The following is a 21,572-nucleotide window of genomic DNA, read 5'->3' as shown; positions in this document are numbered from 1 at the left end:
ATTCAGCTACAGACATAAAACCTTGTTTCAGCTCTAAAAACTCTTTGCATTTTTTATCGGTAAACCGTTGACTGATGTATTTCTTTCTAAACTCAGCTTGAAAGAATTCCCAGGTGAACCTTTCTCTCGGCACTCGTGATAATAGAGTATTCCACCACTAATAAGCTGTGTCCCTCAAAAGTGATACGACACATTTTAAACACTCAGCTGATGTGCAAGAAAGCTCATAAAATACTCAAATCGTATTTTCAAGCCAAAACTCGACTCTCACAGGATCGTCGTCAATAGTAGCTCTAAACTCTTCGGCTCCATGTTTTCGAATCTTATCAACTGCCGACTTATTTAATCTTAAAAATTCCACACCTTGAGGGGCTACGGGAACTGGTTGGGGATTAGGTGAGGGTGGCAGTTGCTGAGTAGCTGAATTTGTTCAAACAAACTCTGTAAACCACTCATTCATCATCTGGAAGAAGGCTTTTTTAGCCTTTCCTCCCTGGCTACCCGATACGGGTCTCGACTCTAATTGCACTACTCCATGGACGGAGGTTGGCGCATTACTTTCCACATCATCAACTATAGCTCGATTGGGATCCATTTACTACATGAAAACACAATTTAAACTGTCAGGGGATATCACACTATCAAAGGTTATATATGGCGTGTATAGCTAGACTCTCACACACGCTACGTTAGTCCAAGAATCAGCTAAACCATAGCTCTGATACCAATAAATTTAACACCCCTCACCCGTATTCAACTTCAAAATAGGGTTACAGAGTATTACCGAACTTATAAAATAATTAAAACATTTATTCCACATACATTTTCAAATTTCAAGTAATCATCATTCCATATTATTCACATCGTCCCTAATACGAGCCTACGAGGCCTAAAACATGCTTAAGATATGATTCGAGACTAAACCATTAATTCAAGAAATTTTTATGAAACTTAGAAAATTTTCTAATCTACAAGGGACACATGCTCGTGTGGCCCTTTCCGTGTGTCTCACACGGCCAAAGACACGCCTGTGTCACAGGCCGTGTGGACATTCGAAATGGGATCACATGGTCGTGTCCCAGCCCGTGTCTGACTCCATGTAACTTTCTAAATTAGGTCACACGGGAAACACACACGCTCCTGTGACTAGACCGTGTGCCTTAAGAAATGGCCACACACGCCCCTGTGCCAGGCCATATGCTAGGCCGTGCCAAACTTGTAGGGTATACTGACTTATACAACACGGCCAAGTCACATGCCTGTGTGCTAAGCCATGTGGAGCATATTGACTTAATTTTTAATTCAACACCAGGGGACACACGGTCATGTAACCTATCCGTGTGTCACACACCACTAAGACACAAGCCCATGTCTCTGTCTGTGTGGACAAAAATAGGCTATTTACAAAGCCATTTTGCTACCCAAACTTGCTTACACCTATATTAACCCAATTGGCACCAAACAATGACATATAATAGGCATTCCAAATCAGCCCTAATCAAGCTCAATTTATATCATTTCAATACCAATCAAAACGAAACACTTCAATACCAAAATATGCCGTTCAATTTCATACCAAAACTCATAATCTCAAATCATCAATATAAACACTTCCAATTTGCATCATTTAGCCTAATCTCACAAACATTCCAAATTCAGTTCTCAATCATTTAGTACCCCTAATTACGAAATTCCAACTAGCATCACATATCCATCATTAAACACATAACATAAGCCATATGCACATATATATACACAACCAAACCAACCAAATTAAGCCACCTCTCAAGGCTATATACAAAACCAAACTTTTAATATTTACAAGCCATATCAAATAACTAAATTCATTAACAACACATATATACCAACATGACCAAAGTCCTTATACGTGCCATATACTCAAAATACTTAAGTTGAAAAGTACCAAAGTGATAGCTAGATAGTGTGATGAAGTCTCTGACGATTTTTGAATCTGAGCTAGCTTTGATTTCACTATAAACCATGGAAAACAAACAAAGTAAGCTATAAAGCTTAGTAAGTTTGTATAGCAATAAGCTTAACTTATCAAATCTGCACAATTTAAGCAATTTAAACATATCATAACATATATCATTTTAACCATAAACCTACCACAATTTTCATTCACAAGATTAGTTATACATTTCACAAGTTTTTTTGATTCAATGCTTATACATTTTATGTACATACCTGTGCCATCTCATATCAAATACACACTCATCCACATCAATGATTTACTCGTTGAACAATTCGGAATACTATCAAATACTTGGGAATCTCACACCCTAAGTGCAACAAATATAGCCAAAGCTATCTCAATCTCGTATCACATATAATGGTCACACTAGAGCTATCAACAGGTTTGCTCACACAAGCTGACGACGATGACAAAGCTACACGGTACTACTAACTCAAGCTAATGAGTATCCGCAAAACATGCCAGATAACTTAGCCACCAGTAGGACGTACGAACCAGCACCCAAATCACATAACCCCTAATGACATGTCATTTGTATCCAAATCTATTCCTAAGGTTCAACCGAGATTTCTTATTTGCTGAATCGTCGTTGAATAAATTCGCAGTGTTGTATTCTCAATTTATGCAATATCAAAGCATTTAGAACACAAATGTAATAATGTTTATTACATATGAACTTACCTCGAATGCAAAAACGGTGAAATAAGTCGATTAGTCTGAAACCTTCTTCTTTGCCCAATCTAAATCCGTATTTCTCCTTTTTTGATCTAAATAATATCAAATTTATCTTATTTAATTATCAATCTATTCAATTTAGTCCAAAATACACATTAAGGCAAAACCTTCCCTTTTGCCCCTAACATTTCAACATTTTTTACAACTTAGTCCTTATTTCATAAAATCACAAATTCATGCAATTCAACCAAAACTCATGCTAGCCATATTTCAATTAGGTCCCTAAGAGTCCATATTTCCCATTTATTTCACAATTTAACCATAAAATTTACACATTTCACAATTTAATCCCTAATTGAACATTTTACTAAAACTCACTTTACAAATGTTGTTTATCTAACAACAAACATGCATTTTCTATCATCAAACATCAAACACACATAGATTCATCAATGGAAAAACCCTAAACATTTAACAATGTTACAAAATAGTCCTTGGGCTAGCTATACTAGGCTGGAACGATCTCAAAAACATAGAAATCTTTAAAAAAGGAACAAAAATTGTACCTAATTGCAAGAATTGTTGATGGCCAAATGAAGAACCCTAAATATGGTTTCTTCTCATGCTAATTTCGGTTAGGAAGATGAAAAGAGATGATAAAAATTGTTTTTTTTATTTAATTAACCTTATTTTTACTAAATACCGAAATTAACCTTTAAAAACATCATAAATTTCAAAATTACCAAGCCACTATCTTCCACTACCATGTTATTGGGCTATTTACCACATAAGGATCTTCACATTAATATTCTAATAGCTTTAACTATTAGAACACAAGTTTTACACTTTTCGTGATTTAGTCCTTTTTATCGAATTAAGCATTCGAACAATAAAATTTCTTAACGCAATTTTTACACATTCATACTATAATACTGTAGACATTAAAATAATAACAAAATAATTAATTTTGGCTTCAGATTTGTGGTCCCAAAACCACTGTTCTGATTTGACTAAAAACGGGCTATTACACGGCCACCAGTACATCTGTTTCAAATCACAATACATCTTCGTGTTACCCGGATGAATGTAATATGTACTACTATGAGCCTCTTGTAGAATATCACATTTCAAATTTAAATTATTTAGAACAGAAATTCTATCACAGTAATGCAATGTACCATCATCACCAATACTGTATTTAGTACTCAAATTATCCTAAACAAAAATTTGTTTCATTATCAACTTCAGACCGTCATTTTGTAACTCCATAATTTGTTGTAAAAACAAAGGTTTAGTCCTTAATTTCCCCAATACAAAACCATCGACATTCAGAGCCAAATGAGCATTTGACGCTCAAAGTACAAACTATGATGACTTTCGGCTGAGAGCATCCGCAACCCATTAGCCTTTCCTGGATGATAATCAATAACCAAATCATAATCTTTTAGTAACTCTAACCAACGTCACTGTCTTAGATTCAGCTCCTTTTGGGTCATTAAATATTTTATGCTTTCGTGATCAGTATACACATGACATTTCTCACCGTATAAATAATGCCTCCATCTCTTCAAAGCGAGGACAATCGCGACTAGCGTAAGATCGTAAGTAGGATAATTTCTTTCATATGGCTTTAACTATTGAGAAGCATAAGCTACTACTTTCCCTGATTGCAATTCCAAGAAATTTGAATAACGACTATCTACAAAACAATCCATAAGAACTGGTAAGTTTACATAACTTAGTAACGACATACTATAACATTTAATCTAAATACAATTAGACACTGTTCATGATGGTCATGAAACTAACTAAAAATTCGACTTAGGCAAGCACACCTATCGAATAGTAGTATAGTTATGGTGAGACCGGAAATTTCGTATCCACGAGGACTAAAAGTACTAGTAATTACTATCTTTTTATTATCTAGCCTAACAATTAAGAGAGTGTTTTATCTAAGACTAATTATCTAATTAACTAAGATTACGACAAAGATTAAAGTTGGAAAATACTTTTGGAAAACCGAAGGAAAAGCCAATACCCATGAAGAATCCACCTAGACTTCACTTATTACTTCTAAATTAAACGATTTATTCACTTGACTTAATCTATAGAAATCCCTGATTTATGTTAATATCTCTCTCGAGACTAAAAATAACTGACTCTAGGTTGATTAATCAAAATCTCTTTCTAATTAAAACCCCTATTGTCGCATTAACTCAATCTATGGATTCCTTTATTAGATATGACTGTAATCCAGTAGATTTATGCTGTCTTATCTCTAGGATTGCATGCAACTCCGCTTAATTATGAATGATCTACTCTTAAACATGGACTTTTGCTCCACTGAATAAGCACATCAAAACCTGAATTAATATCCTAAAATATCAAAACAAGAATTGAAACTCACAATTAAGAATAAGAACAAGTATTTATCCTATAATTCAAATAGTAATAAGATCTGTCTTAGGTTTCATCTCCCTTACGTATTTAGGGAGTTTAGTTCATAATAATAGAGAACATCTAAAAATTTGGGAAACAACAAAACATAAAGAAACCCAAAGAACTTCTAGGGAAATTGAGTGGAAATCTTCAGTCTTGAAGTAGATCCTGCTTCTAAACTGATTCCGATGGCTATCTTCAGTATTTTTTTGCCTTCTACTCTGCGTCCCCCTTTAATCCTCTTTTAAAGTGTTTATATAGACTTTGGAATGCTACAAAACTCTCAAAATTAGCCTTTTCTGAGTAGAATTAGACTTGGGCTCAATAGGGACACGGCCGTGTGCCACGCCCATGAGAAGGTCCTCAAGCCGTGTGCAATTCTGACTTGGTTTTTAGTCGACACGACCATGACACACGGGCGTGTGGCCTACCGTATGCCTTACACGGGCGTGTGGTTTATCCTTGTGAAAGTGCCTGAGCCGTGTGAAGCACTGAATTAGGCCCATTTTGTCTATTTTTTAGCCCATTTCTTGCTCTTTTTGCCTTCCTATGCTTGTCTAAGTATAAAACATGAATTTAAAGGATTAGGAGCATCGAATTCAATGAAACTAAGGAAAAATCATCCATAAATATGTTAAACATGGGGTAAAAAATATGTATATATTATGTTGTATTAAATATCCCCGTACTTAAGCATTTGCTTGTCCTCAAGCAAAATCCTCAACTCACAATTAAAATAAATCCTTCTCAACTTATAATTCTCATTAATAATGTTTCAAAGTAATCCCTAAGTAATCATACATTGAGAGCTTAACTAAAACAACATTAAAGTTTCAAACAATCCAAGTTGAGCATTTGAATCATAAAATCATAGGTATCCCCTTAATCTAAGTAATTATCTTTAATTCTAAATCGACAAGGGTTGACATCCTCACTAAAGATTCACTCAAATCACTCAAAGTGTTTAAGGTTCAATAATTAAGCACTCAATAGTCAAACATGAAAAAGTTATTACCATAGGCTTGCATGAAAATCAAATCTCCACCACTATAAATGAGATGATACACATATCAAAAGGTCTTTAAAAGGTTGTAATGGGGCTTGGGTTAAAGGTGTGGATAAAGGCTGAAAAAGAGGGTTAGAATCGAGATTAATTTAATAAATTACCAAACTTAGAAAAATGTAGCTAATTACTAAATTACAATCAAGTGCCAAAATTAAAACCATCCGGAACTAATGAAGTGAGCTTTTTCTTACTATATTGACTTTAACTTATCCAAGCTCTTTAGAACAGTATGTAATTGAATGAATATAAGTATACGATTTTTTTTTTTTTGAATAAGAACAAGTAGAAAGTACATAGTAAGGAATAATTCAGAAACGAAAAAATAGGTAACTAATCAATTCAAATCTCGATAAAAAGGGAGTCAATAAAAAGGGAGAAATTCTTAATGAATCAAAAAGGGTTAAGTTGTGGGTTAACATTAAGGGGAAAATCAAGAAACAATGGTTAAGGCTCAAAGAAGTTCACTAAGGTTCAATTATGTAGGTAGGCTTTTTATGGGGTAAGTAGGTTAAAACCTAAGTGCCTTTATCATCTCAGTATATCAAATCAATTGTATGGTCTCGACTTGTATAATCGAAGCAAGTTCTAGAATAACAAATCGGTATTGACACACTCATAAGCAACAATAAAAGTGAGCAAGAAAGGATATATGCTCTAAAGGCTCAAGATCTCACAAAAATTATGGCTTTTGATGTCAATCCTACAAATTCAAAACTTCAAGATAATAACTCAATTCAGGGAAACAACCTAGCAATTTTAATTCTCAAAAGTCAACTTATCATGCTTGATTCTCTAATGCCTTTAATGATTGAAAAATCAATGTTCAATTCCCTATGATTAAATTCAAAACATATTAATAAAGATTATAAATAAATCAGAATTCACTTTAATAATAGTATTAGGAAATTATTTGAGAACGAGATAAAAATTCAGGGATTTTCTAGTAAACATATAAATAACCTCCCCACACTTAAGATGTACATTGTCCTCAATGTACGAAGATATATAATAATAATATAAGCAAAAAATTAGAAGAGAGAGAGAGAAGCGAAACTACCCTGAATTTTGGATGAAATCCTTGGAATAGTGAAAGCTCGAGTTGTAGATAAGACTAATGAAAGGCATGATTTTGAGTTACTAATAAGAAAATAAACACAACTGTGGAAGAGAATTAAGGGATTACTTGATAATAACCATAAAGATAAATATAGTTCAAAAAAATATAAAACATAAGTCCTCAAAAATAAATAGAAAAATAAAAATAAAAATAAAAATAGTAATAATAATTAAATAAAAGGACTCGAAAGTCCTGATCATCAGATGCCTCGTGGGTCGACGACACCGAAGGAGAGATGTGGAGGTGGTGGCAAATTTGTCGAAGAGTGGCATCGATGCTGTCGAACCACTCAAAGCACTGCTGCTCAAAGCGAGTAAGTTGCTCGAATTTATCTGTGAAAGTGGTAGCAGGAGGTTAGTGACTCGGTGGTGGCGGTGGGTGTGGGTCCTCGTGAGGGGAAGAGACATCATCAGTAATGTCCTCTAGCTTGTCCTGGTCATCAGAGTGAACAAGTCTGTATTGAAGAGGGTCGAATCCACGGTGGCACTCTATCATCCTCATGTGGATCATACTAGAAATTCCCTGAGGAGATATCTGGCCTACTAGTGTGAGTGTCGATGACATCTCTGGAGTGTCAAAGAGGCCAAAGTGTCGAGCGAGGCGAGTCATGTAGGGGCCAAGGCAGACGGGGCCTGTAACACCCCTCACTTGTATCCAACACCGGGACAGGGCTCGAGGTATTACCGAAACTTTACACTTTCAGTATACTAACTCGGGTCACAAAATTTCACTTGAATTTAAAAATTTTCAATCATGAATATCTCGTCCCTTATATAGGCCTTCGAGACCTATAACATACCTAAAGGCATTGCTGGACAAATTCGAGCACATTCGATGAACCTTAGTCTCTTCAGAAAATTTTCCTTAACATAAAGGGTCACACGCCCGTTTAGATGGGCCGTGCAGACTCACACGCCCGTGTGGCTTGGGACACGCCCATGCCCTTCAACCGTTGGCAACACTGACTTATTAACATGACAAGGACACACACCCGTGCTGCCTGCCCGTGGATGACACTGTCAATTGAACACAGCCATGGCACACGCCCGTGTGGCCTACCCGTGTACAACTTTGAGCTAAAATTTTAAGTGCAGGGGACGTGCGACCATAGAACACACCCATGGGAGAGAGCTGTGTGTCACACACAGCCTAGACACACGTCCGTGTGTCTAACCATGTGGACTCTAATAGGCTATTTCCAAGCCTTTAGTCACCCTTTTTTATTGCTTGTACTTAGTGGCTACCAAGTTTGAAGGAAAACATGATTATACACTTGTAAATAATCTTAATAAAACTAGTTGTACAGAAACCTCTTATCATTGGTTTCATAGATGAAAGGTTATTTTCCATTTAGTGTTTATGAGTTTCCATGTCACTTTAATTCGTCCGGAATTGGCTCGTTCATGTGACTCATTGCCAATTGGTAATAATCCATCACTTGTAAATAAAACCATACATAAATTTGTAGGTCATAGGCTACTTCAATTAAGCCAATTTTTGTAGCCATATACAAAGAGATAAACATATTTTTACATGCCTTCATCTGGCAAATCAAATGACACATATAACAAAATACTTAAAAATACCAAACATGCCATTGAACAAAATAAACAAAGTTTATACCAAAGCTTGTCTAGTTGACAGTATGTTGACTCTCCAATTGTCTTCCAGTCCTTATGAGTCCTCGAGCTCTATGGAACAAGGAAAAAAAGAGAGGGATAAGCATTTACATGCTTAATAAGCTCGAATAACCAGAAAGTAAACTTACCAAGTAATTAACATATATCCATATTTAAATCATGAAATCATCAATTATGAAATGATTCCCTATCACATGCACTCAATGAATGGGTTAGTCACATAACAAAGCATCATGTAATTTATGTAGATGAGTTCATCATTCATCATCTTATTGACATACATCATATTAGTCCCGTTAAGTTTCTAGGAAATCTCGATGGAATACCAATTATCTGTCAATTCTTACGAATGATCATTTTACATATATGCACTCCTGTGAACCTCACATCTCATGGCAGGATTACCAGTCCAGGCTAAATCCCCCATATCACGAACTTATAAGGTGATGTCGGAATTATCAGTCTAGGCTAAATCCCTTATAATGACAAACACCCTTAATGAGCTCGGATCTGAATTACCAGTCCAGGCTAAATTTAGACCCTAATCGGATTACCTGTCCGGGCTAAATCCTTACTACGCACATATTCTTCGGGAGGCTTGATCATTTAAGAAACACTCATCCGGGTTAGATCCTTTTTATACTTGAAATCACAGATTACCCGTCCGGGCTAAATCCTTACTGCAACACATGCAGGATCTCAGTTCACATGTCAAACAGGGTTTGTCCATCGAATTCCCTTTTTCAACCTCAACCAAGACATGTTTCACATGTTATCATCAACTATGCATTTCCATGATATTTCATGCCAGTAATAAATACAATCATCATGCATTCATAAATCATACAATTATGCATATTAGGGGTTTAGTTTAAGTTATCTGAACTTACCTGGTATTCGTTTCAGAGTTATGTTTCGGTTATTTTGAAACCTTGCGTTTACCACGATCGACCTCCGGAATTTGCTCCTTGGGGTCTATATCAACAAAATTAACTTATTAATACACTACATTATTCATTTCAAGTTTAATATCCACCCCGGTACAAATGATCGTTTTGCCCCTAACCTTTGACATTTTTACGATTTAGTCCCTATGCTCGTATAATGAAACACATGCAATTTCTATCTTACCCAAGCCTAGCCAAACACTTTTCTTTCTTATGGTAGCCCACATTTTCCATTATTTTCTCATTTCTTCCACATATTTACATCTTTTGCAAAATTGTCCCTATAAGGGTTTTTCATGAAAATCAACTAGGAAAAGATGTTTAATACACATTCATCTTTCGTACTCTTCCATAATCCATCAACATACAAGCAACTCATGCATGGGTAAATTTTTAAACATAAACCCTAGCATGAAATATGGGCAGAAATAGAGAGAGCAAGCTACCGGGATTTCAAAAATATAAAGAGCGTGAAAATGGGGCTTGGGAGCACTTACTATTGAGCTTGGAAAGCTTGAAAACCCTAGCTATGGTGACAAGAGAATTTCAGCTTGATTTTTCCCATTTTAATTCATTAAAAAGCCAAATAACCAAAATACCCTCATGCTCTTTCTTTAAAATTTCAACCATGCAATCCCATTTTTGTCTGAAAAACTAGAAATTGGGCAAATTGCTCTCCAAGACCTTCTAATTCATAACCCAAATCAATTTCATACAAATTGCTTCTAGAAATCAAGTTTTTCAATTTATTCAATTTAGTCCCTAATTTCTTGTAATATCCCGAATTAGGGCCTAAATAGAATAGTGGTTTCGAAACCATAATTTGAAGTAGAAAACTTTATTCTGATTAATTTTTATAATTTATTGAGTGATTAGATGCATGTGTTAGAATATCGATAGAAAATTTCATGAATTCATGTCTAATTTGCCTATTAGGACTTAATTGCAAAGGTTGATAAATATGAGTTTTAGATGTTAAAGGATTTAATTGAAGAGCATAATTGAAGTAGAGGTCCTTAAATGGTAATTATACCATTAGGTTTTCATGGACAAAAATAGATATACATAGGTAGAAATAACCAAAGTTTTTAATGAAGGGTATTTTAGTCATTTGGTAATTAAAAGATTAAAAAAAGCAAAAAGATGGCAAAATATGTCCATCTTCTTCATTAAGACGAAATTTCAAGGGTTTTGCATAGCTAGGGTTTGTTTCAAGCTTCCAAGCTACATAACCAAGAAAGACGTGGAATCGACCTTAATCGGGGAAAGGAAAAGATTGTGGACTAAATTGCAAAATTTCTTTATTTTGTACCGAGGTAAGTTCAGGTGTAAATGTAGTAACACAATTGTCATTTTAATTAATTTAATGTTATTCATATGATATGATGATTAATGTCATGAAATATTATGCTTTGTGGTTATTATTGAGTAATATGCAAATTATGTGTGCTACTTGTTAAATACGAATTGCTACCGAGTATCGGTTTCGATATTCTGTGGAAGACGACAAAGATGTGTGATAGAGGAAAAAGCCTATTTGAACCTTGGGAATAGATTAGAATACAAGTGAGATGTCACTAAGATATTTGAGTTCCGAGCTCGTTGAGTTGAGTCTGAGTTCGTGAGATGTAACTAGGCATCCGAGCTCGTTGAGTTGAGTCCGAGCTCACTTATGGATGGGAACGCTCAAGCTCGTTGTGTGACACCCCGAATGTGACCCTAGTCGGAGAGTGGTTTCGGGACCACGAAACCGAGTCACAAGAATAATTAAGTGTTATATTCCGTACTTATTGTATGTGGAATTGGTATGCGTAAATATTTCGTGTCTCGATTTTTATTAATTAGGTGCTAAATTATAAGAAAGGACTTAGTAGTGAACTTTGAAAGTACGATAGGGAAATAGGTGATGACTAATTAAAGCATGCATGCAAAATAATGGACTTGCATGTCAAATTCCCCTTTCTACAAGTAATGGCCGCCATGACAAAGAATATGGGTCAAACATGTCATGAAACATGTTTTGTTGGGCATTAGGGAGAAATAGTAAACAAATAAGCATGGGTAAGAAAAGAATGAAAAAAAAAAATGTGTGTGAGAGAGTGGCATACCCCATTGCCGTGAGTTGTAGAGAAGGAAAGAAAAAATTTTGTTCATCCTTTCTTTGAGCCAAAACTAAGGAAGAAGGAGGATTTTTGCTTCATGCTTGGTTTGGAAGAGATCTAGAAGGAGATTTGGCTAAGTTTGCATCAAGATTAAGGTATGTATGAGGTTGTGTTGGGAGTTTCATGCATGTTTTGGTTGCTAACTTGATGTGCATGTTAGCCATGGCTCAAATCTTTGGTATGCCATGGAAATGGTATTTGGCCAAAGTTGTTATAGTGATAAAGCCATTGCATGCTAAGTGTGAAGCTTGATGATGATGCATGCAATGATGGATTTTCTACTCATGAGTAAGATTTTGAGTTTTCTTTGTTTTATCATGATTAAAGTTGAAAAGGAGCATGATTGTCATACTTGGCCATGATGCATTCTTGAGCATGATTCATGCTTCTTGCATGTTAGTTAAAAGTTTGTGTTTTGGATGGCTATGGACACCTTGAAAATTCGCCATGCTCATATATGCATATATATGATTGCACATTATGTTTGGTTATGAACTAAGTGATGAATATATTGATTTAAAGAAGAAAATGTGGAAGAATGCTTGTGAAATTGCAAGCACAATTGCCTAGCACACATATAAGTGCTTGATGCTATATTATAAGTTTTGGGCCACAATGTGCAAAGCATAAATTAGTAGATTGCATGCTGTTTTGTGAGGTATTAAGTGCAAAATTGACCTCAACATGTACATGAATATTCGCCTTGGGTAGCCTATTGAAGGCCTTAGCATTTCCTTGATGCTCAAATAAATTGTATTGAATTGCTTGATGTAGTATAAAATGTGCATGACCATTGTGTATTCAAGCTAAAGAGTGGCCATATGACCATTTAAAATCCTTGTCATATTCGCCATAAGCAAGCACAATGAGGTTTTAATAAATTGAATTTGTTTGAATTAGCTCAAGAGCTAAGAGGGCCACAATTGGACAAGGGAAGGAAAAGGTGATCGAATAGCCGAAAAAGCCGTTCGACAACATCCGAGGTAAGTCCTCAAGAAGTGACCTTACTTGAATTATGTGAGATGAAATATGGATGTGTATGATTATTGATTATGTGTGTATGAGTATTTGAATTCCACCGGGCTAAGTCCCAAGGCTTAATATGCTAATGATATTAATTGTGTTTGAGCCTTAGTAACGAAAATGAAATATGTATGTCCAATGATTATTGATGTATGTGTGCATGAGAAATTGAATGATATCCGGGCTAAGCCCAAGACAATTATGCTGAAATTATATCCGGTTAAGACCAAGGCAATTGTGCTAGTGGTTATATCCGGCTAAGGCCGAAGGCATTCGTATGAAGTTATTCTATCCGGCTAAGACCAAGGCATTTGTGCACGTGATTATATCCGGTTATATTCGAAGAATCTTGGGCTGGAGGTGAGTGTTGGTTGCTGAAATGAATTTAATTAGTACACTCGGACAGCCCAAAGGATAAGGTACGTTATATGTGCATTGGAAAGTCGACGTGTTTGAGCAACATTCGCTCAATCGACTAATGAATTTCAGTTATTGAATTGATTGATGCTTTGCGAACTTATACAATGATGAAGTATGAAGTAAGAATGTGTATTAATGAAATGATGCATTTGGCTATGTGAATGTATTGCTGTAAATTATAGTTCATTATATTCCTTGAGACTTACTAAGCATAAAATGCTTACCCCGTTGCTTTGGCTCTTAGTTTTCTAGATTTCGCCGAGGCAATCGGATTTGGGATCGTTGAAGTCGAAGTCATCCACACTATCAAGCCTCCATTTTGGTATAAATTTTGGTTGAACTTGAGATGGCATGTATAGGACTACCTCTTGTTTGTTAAATACGTTGTAATGTAAGTTTGTATGGCCATGCGAAAATGGCTCAAAAGGGGAGCATGAACTTAGACTTATTGTGGGTTGTATGTATATATATTTGGGGTCATGATGTGGCTATGGTTTGAAATGGGAATGTTGGTCATATGATCAGCCATTGGCATGGTTAAAATGATCATATATGAACCTATGTATGGCAAGATTAGTTGAATCATGGAGACTACCAAATAGGTAAGTCCTACCTTAAAACAGATGCTGCCAGCTGCAGTGGCGTGAATGTGAAAATCACCATAATTCATAGGAATGGAATAAAATAGTGAATAAGCTATGTAAATGAACCTTGATGAGTCTATTTTCATATGGAAGAAACGAAACGGTCATAGGAGTTACAGGTTAAGAGATATTAAAGCTATTGTGAGACAGGGCCAGAATGGTTTCTGGGTTCCCTGTCGCAACTTTAAAAATTCACTATAAATTATCCAAAAGAATTAGGAGATATACCTTATATGTACAGATTCCATTTTGAGTCTAGTTTCATTAGAAACAAACGACAGCAGCATTAAAGCCCTGTGCAGAGAGATATTCAAGTTATACCGCGCGAAGGTCAGAGCAGTCGATCCCTGTAACTTGGGTAACTTTAACTAATAAACTGTACCAATTGGCCCGACCAAAATCCTAGAAATAAATCCATGGATGTATATATGAGTCTAAATTCAGGAAAATTTACGAAACCAGTTTCCGAGTTTTGAAACTCGAGATATGATTTTAAGGCGACAGTGACGCAGTTTTCCAGCCTGACTGGAAATGTCAAATTGGTGGGCAAAACATGTGAACTTGGTTTGTTAACCCGGGTCCGACACGGCGATGGTCTCGGGTTTGGGGTGTTACAATTTTATTGGTATCGAGCCACGGTTTAGTCGATTCTAGGACTACCGTGATGTGTTTGGGGTCTAGCTATACATGCCATTAAATGATGAATCGATAGTGTGATGAATTCGACAATTTGACTTCATGTTTGTTTATAGCAATGGATCCCGATCCCAACCGAAAGCGATAGCTGATGATGTGGAGAGTGTGGCGCTGCTCCGCAAGAAGGGACAGCGCCGGACTCTCAACCTATGGCCAGCAATCCTAATGACGAGGCTAAGCAAGCCTTTTATAGTGTGATGAACGAATGGTTTAATCAATACATTCGAACCAACACTACTGTTCCACCACCTCCATTCCCGATTTAATGCAACCTCAAGACCTACAATACCTCCGGTGAGTGACCCAATAAGGTCAGGTAAGCCCCCAGTCGATAGGATTCGAAAACATGGGGCCACTGAATTTAAGGCTACGGATGATGATGATGCCGAGCGAGCTGAATTATGGTTAGATAACACTATCCGGGTGCTTGATGAGCTATCCTGTACACCCGACGAGTGCTTAAAGTGTACCATCTCCTTGCTACGAGTCCGCCTACTATTGGTGGAGTACTCGACTTGTGGTGCCTAGAGAGCAAGTGACTTGGGAATTCTTTCTAACCGAGTTCCGAAAAAAGTATATCAGTCAGAGATTCATCGACCAAAAGCGGAGGGAGTTCCTTGATCTTAAGCAAGGTTCTATGTCCGTTACCGACTACGAACGAAAGTTTGTGAGGCTTAGCCGGTAGGCGCGAGAATGCATTTCGTCCGAAGCTATTATGTGCAAACGCTTCGAGGATGGGCTGAATGATGATATAAGGATGTTTGTTGGCATTCTCGAGATACGAGAGTTCGTAGTACTTGTTGAGCGAGCTTGTAAAGCCGAAGAGCTTAGAAAGGAGAAACAAAAAGCTGATGTGGGATTGGAGAATTCGAAGAGGTCCTCGGAAAGTCTCTTCAACAAGCATCGAAGAGATTTCGAGATGATGCGAGCCGGTCTAGAGGCGTTTCGGGATTTTCTAGACGAGGACGCGATCGACCCCCTGTGACCACACGAGTCACCTCGATTGCCGGTGGCGGAAATGATCGCCGAGAGAGGACGGAGTGTCCACATTGTGGCAAATGGCATTCGGGAGCTGTTGGTTTCGTGATCGCCTCGCTATAAGTGTGGATCGGCCGACCATTTTATGAAGGATTGCCCGAGGATGCATGAACAGAATGCAAGTCGAGTGCAAACCCGGTGCTACCATCGCCGAGGTAGGCCACCTAGAAATATGGGCAATGTCGATGGCGGTCGAGAGGATCTAGAGATGCTACCATCGATCCGAGGCTCGTGCTCTGCTAGGACTTATGCCATACGCGCACGCCGAGGATGCCGCCTCTCCGGATGTTATTACCGGTACTTTCACTCTTCTCAATACAAATGTAATTGCTTTGATTGACCCCGGTTCTACTCATTCTTATATATGTGAAACCTTAGCATCCAAGAAGACTTTGCCCATTGAGTCTCATCGAGTTTGTAATTCGGTGTCAAACCCTTGGGTCATTACGTGCTTGTTAACAAAGTGTGCAAGAAAAGTCCCCTAGTGTTCCGAGGTTCTTGTTTTCCGCGGACTTAATGCTTTTGCCATTCGATGAGTTCGATGTTATTCTTGGTTTGGATTGGTTGACCATGCACGATGCGGTTGTAAATTGCAAGAGCAAGACTATCGATTTGAGGTGCGCGAATAATGAAATAATTCGGGTTGAGTCCACGGACTTAAAGGGTTGCCACCGTAATATCGCCGATGTTGGCCCGTAAATATGTAAGAAAAGGGTGCGGCGTACCTTGCGCACGTACTCGATGACAAGGAATCGAGAAGAAACCCGAATCTGCGCCGTGGTTTGTGAATACCCGGATGTTTTCCCAAGAATTGCCGGTTTACCACTGCTCGAGAAATAGAATTTGGCATCGAATTGGTACCGGTACCACCCCAATTTCGATAGCTCCGTGATCGTATGGCACCAACGGAATTGAAGGAGTTGAAAACTCGGTTGCAAGAATTGGTGGATAGAGGTTTTGCTCGCCGAGTTTTTCGCCTTGGGGTGCGCGGTGTTGTTCGTGAAGAAGAAGGATGGAACCATGCGACTATGCATCGACTATCGTCGCCTTAACAAAGCGACGATAAAGAACAAATATCCGCTGCCACGTATTGATGACTTGTTCGATCAATCAAGGGAGCCTCGGTGTTCTCGAAAATAGATTTGAGATCGGGCTACTATCAATTGCGAATCCGAGATTGAGACGTGCCCAAGACCGCCTTGAACGAGATATGGTCACTATGAGTTCTCGGTGATGCCGTTTGGGCTCACTAATGCCCCTGCGGTATTTATGGATTTAATGAATCGAATCTTTAGACCATATTTGGATCGATTAAGTAGTCGTGTTCATTGATGACATCTTGGTCTATTCAAGAAATGAGACCGAACATGCTGAACACCGCGGTTAGTGCTGCAAATTTTACGGACAAGCAATTATATGCTAAGTTCAACAAGTGTGAGTTCGGTTAGAGAGGTAAGCTTCTTGGGTCATGTGGTATTCGTGATCGGTATTCGAGTCGATTCAATAAAATTTCAGCCATACTAAATTGGAAGCCTCAGAAATATTACCGAGGTTCAAGCTTTTTGGGGCTTGGTTACATTACCGACGATTTGTAAAAGGCTTTCAACGATAACCACGCCGATGACGGTTACTCCAAAAGGATGTTAAGTTCGAATGGACGGAGAAATGCCAAAAAGCTTCGATCAACTGAAAACTTATTTGATGAAGCCCCAATTCTAGTGCAACCCGAGTCCGACAAGGAGTTTGTCATCTATAGCGACGCCTCTCTACTTGGGTTAGGTTGCGTATTAATGCAAGAAGGTCGAGTTGTGGCCTGCGCCGAGGCAATTAAAGCCACATGAGAAAAATTATCCGACTCATGATCTCGAATTGGCCGCCATCGATTCGCCTTTAAAGATTTGGCGACATTACTTATTTGGTGAAAGGTGCCATGTATACCGGATCACAAAAGTCTCAAGTATTTGATGACCCAACGAGACTTAAATCTGCGACAAAGACGTTGGCTCGAGTGTTAAAGGATTATGAGCTGATCATTGACTATCACCGGAAAGGCGAATGTAGTTGCGGATGCCTTGAGTCGTAAATCGTTATTCACTTTACGAGCGATGAATGTGCACTTGTCTATCCGATCCGACAAGTGTGTTAGTGGCTGAAATGAAAGCCAAACCATTATTGACACACCAAATTCGAGAAGCTCGGAAAGTCGATGACGAGTTGGTTGCAAAACGGCTGCGTGTGTTCAACAAGGACTCGGAGTTTCAAATCGACGATGACGATTGTTTGAGGTTCAAAAGTCGTCGTGTGTCCCAAAGAATTGAACTCATTTCGATAATTCTGAATGAAGCCCATTGTAGCCGAATGGCAATCCACCCGGGAGTACGAAGATGTACAATGATTTGAAACGCCGATTTTGGTGGCATGGTATGAAGCGAGACATCTCCGACTTTGTTTCAAGATGTTTAATATGTCAACAAGTGAAAGCGGAACATCAGTGCCTTCAAGATTACTTCACCAATCACGATACCCGAGTGGAAATGGGATCGAGTCACAATGGACTTTGTATCCGGACCGCCATTGTCGCAAGTAAGAAGGATGCGGTTTGGGTCGTGGTAGATCGATTGACTAAGTCGGCCCACTTTGTCCCCGACGCACGGATTTTTCAATGGACAAATTAGCGGAATTGTACGTTTCTCGATTGTGAAATTACACGGGTGCCTATTTCTATCGTGTGGGATAGAGATCCGAGATTTACCTCGCGTTTTGGAAAAAGTTGCAAGAAGCTTTGGGTACCAAGTTGCATTTCAAGACCGCCTTCCACCCCAAACCGATGGTCAATCCGAGCGGTAATTCAGATACTTGAGGATATGTTAAGATGTTGCGTCCTCGAGTTTAGTGGTTCATGGGAACGGTATTTGCCGTTGATTGAATTCGCTTACAACAATAGCTTTCAATCGAGTATTAAGATGGCACCCTACGAGGCTTTGTACGGCGTAAATGCCGTACACCATTGTTTTGGACCGAGCTTGGTGAAAGCAAGATTTTCGGTGGATTTGATTAGGGATGCCGAATGTAAAGTGAAAGTAATCCGTGAAAGTTTGAAGATAGCCTTCGATCGTCAAGTCGTGACGCGGATCCAAGCGTAAGGATATCGAGTATCGTGGGTGATAAAGTGTTTCTCAAGGTATCGCCTTGGAAAAAGATACTCGAGTTCTACCGTAAGGGCAAGTTGAGCCCGAGGTTCATTGGACCATATGAGATATCGAGCGAGTCGGTCCAGTGGCATATCGCTTGATTTTGCCCCGAACTCAAAAGGTTCACGATGTCTTTCACGCTTCGATGCTTCGACGCTATAGATCCGATCCATCGCACGTGATTAGTCCATCGAAATTGAAATTCAAGCTAATATAAGTTATGAGGAAGAACCGAATCGTATCCTATCACGAGAAGTGAAAGAGTTATGAAACAAGCGGGTTCCGCTAGTGAAAGTGTTATGGCTCAAGCACGGATAGAAGAAGCTACTTGGGAGACCGAGAACTCAATGAGAGAGCGATATCCGAACCTATTTACCGGTAAGCTTTTCGGGACGAAAATCTCTTGAGTGGGGGAGAGTTGTGACACCGAATGTGACCCTAGTCGGAGAGTGGTTTGGGACCACGAAACCGAGTCACAAGAATAATTAAGTGTTATATTCCGTACTTATTGTATGTGGAATTGGTATGCGTAAATATTTCGTGTCTCGATTTTTATTAATTAGGTGCTAAATTATAAGAAAGGACTTAGTAGTGAACTTTGAAAGTACGATAGGGAAATAGGTGATGACTAATTAAAGCATGCATGCAAAATAATGGACTTGCATGTCAAATTCCCCTTTCTACAAGTAATGGCGGCCATGACAAAGAATATGGGTCAAACATGTCATGAAACATGTTTTGTTGGGCATTAGGGAGAAATAGTAAACAAATAAGCATGGGTAAGAAAAGAATGAAAAAAAAATGTGTGTGAGAGAGTGGCATACCCCATTGCCGTGAGTTGTAGAGAAGGAAAGAAAAAATTTTGTTCATCCTTTCTTTGAGCCAAAACTAAGGAAGAAGGAGGATTTTGCTTCATGCTTGGTTTGGAAGAGATCTAGAAGGAGATTTGGCTAAGTTTGCATCAAGATTAAGGTATGTATGAGGTTGTGTTGGGAGTTTCATGCATGTTTTGGTTGCTAACTTGATGTGCATGTTAGCCATGGCTCAAATCTTTGGTATGCCATGGAAATGGTATTTGGCCAAAGTTGTTATAGTGATAAAGCCATTGCATGCTAAGTGTGAAGCTTGATGATGATGCATGCAATGATGGATTTTCTACTCATGAGTAAGATTTTGAGTTTTCTTTGTTTTATCATGATTAAAGTTGAAAAGGAGCATGATTGTCATACTTGGCCATGATGCATTCTTGAGCATGATTCATGCTTCTTGCATGTTAGTTAAAAGTTTGTGTTTTGGATGGCTATGGACACCTTGAAAATTCGCCATGCTCATATATGCATATATATGATTGCACATTATGTTTGGTTATGAACTAAGTGATGAATATATTGATTTAAAGAAGAAAATGTGGAAGAATGCTTGTGAAATTGCAAGCACAATTCGCCTAGCACACATATAAGTGCTTGATGCTATATTATAAGTTTTGGGCCACAATGTGCAAAGCATAAATTAGTAGATTGCATGCTGTTTTGTGAGGTATTAAGTGCAAAATTGACCTCAACATGTACATGAATATTCGGCCTTGGGTAGCCTATTGAAGGCCTTAGCATTTCCTTGATGCTCAAATAAATTGTATTGAATTGCTTGATGTAGTATAAAATGTGCATGACCATTGTGTATTCAAGCTAAAGAGTGGCCATATGACCATTTAAAATCCTTGTCATATTCGCCATAAGCAAGCACAATGAGGTTTTAATAAATTGAATTTGTTTGAATTAGCTCAAGAGCTAAGAGGGCCACAATTGGACAAGGGAAGGAAAAGGTGATCGAATAGCCGAAAAAGCCGTTCGACAACATCCGAGGTAAGTCCTCAAGAAGTGACCTTACTTGAATTATGTGAGATGAAATATGGATGTGTATGATTATTGATTATGTGTGTATGAGTATTTGAATTCCACCGGGCTAAGTCCCAAGGCGAATATGCTAATGATATTAATTGTGTTTGAGCCTTAGTAACGAAAATGAAATATGTATGTCCAATGATTATTGATGTATGTGTGCATGAGAAATTGAATGATATCCGGGCTAAGCCCAAGACAATTATGCTGGAAATTATATCCGGTTAAGACCAAGGCAATTGTGCTAGTGGTTATATCCGGGCTAAGGCCAAGGCATTCGTATGAAGTTATTCTATCCGGCTAAGACCAAGGCATTTGTGCACGTGATTATATCCGGTTATATTCAAGAATCTTGGGCTGGAGGTGAGTGTTGGTTGCTGAAATGAATTTAATTAGTACACTCGGACAGCCCAAAGGATAAGGTACGTTATATGTGCATTGGAAAGTCGACGTGTTTGAGCAACATTCGCTCAATCGACTAATGAATTTCAGTTATTGAATTGATTGATGCTTTGTAACTTATACAATGATGAAGTATGAAGTAAGAATGTGTATTAATGAAATGATGCATTTGGCTATGTGAATGTATTGCTGTAAATTATAGTTCATTATATTCCTTG

This window comes from Gossypium arboreum, chromosome 4, assembly GCF_025698485.1.
Source record: "Gossypium arboreum isolate Shixiya-1 chromosome 4, ASM2569848v2, whole genome shotgun sequence".
Classification (NCBI taxonomy): Eukaryota; Viridiplantae; Streptophyta; class Magnoliopsida; order Malvales; family Malvaceae; genus Gossypium; species Gossypium arboreum.
The sequence above is the reverse complement of the archived record's forward strand: the minus strand, read 5'-3'. Positions refer to the sequence as shown.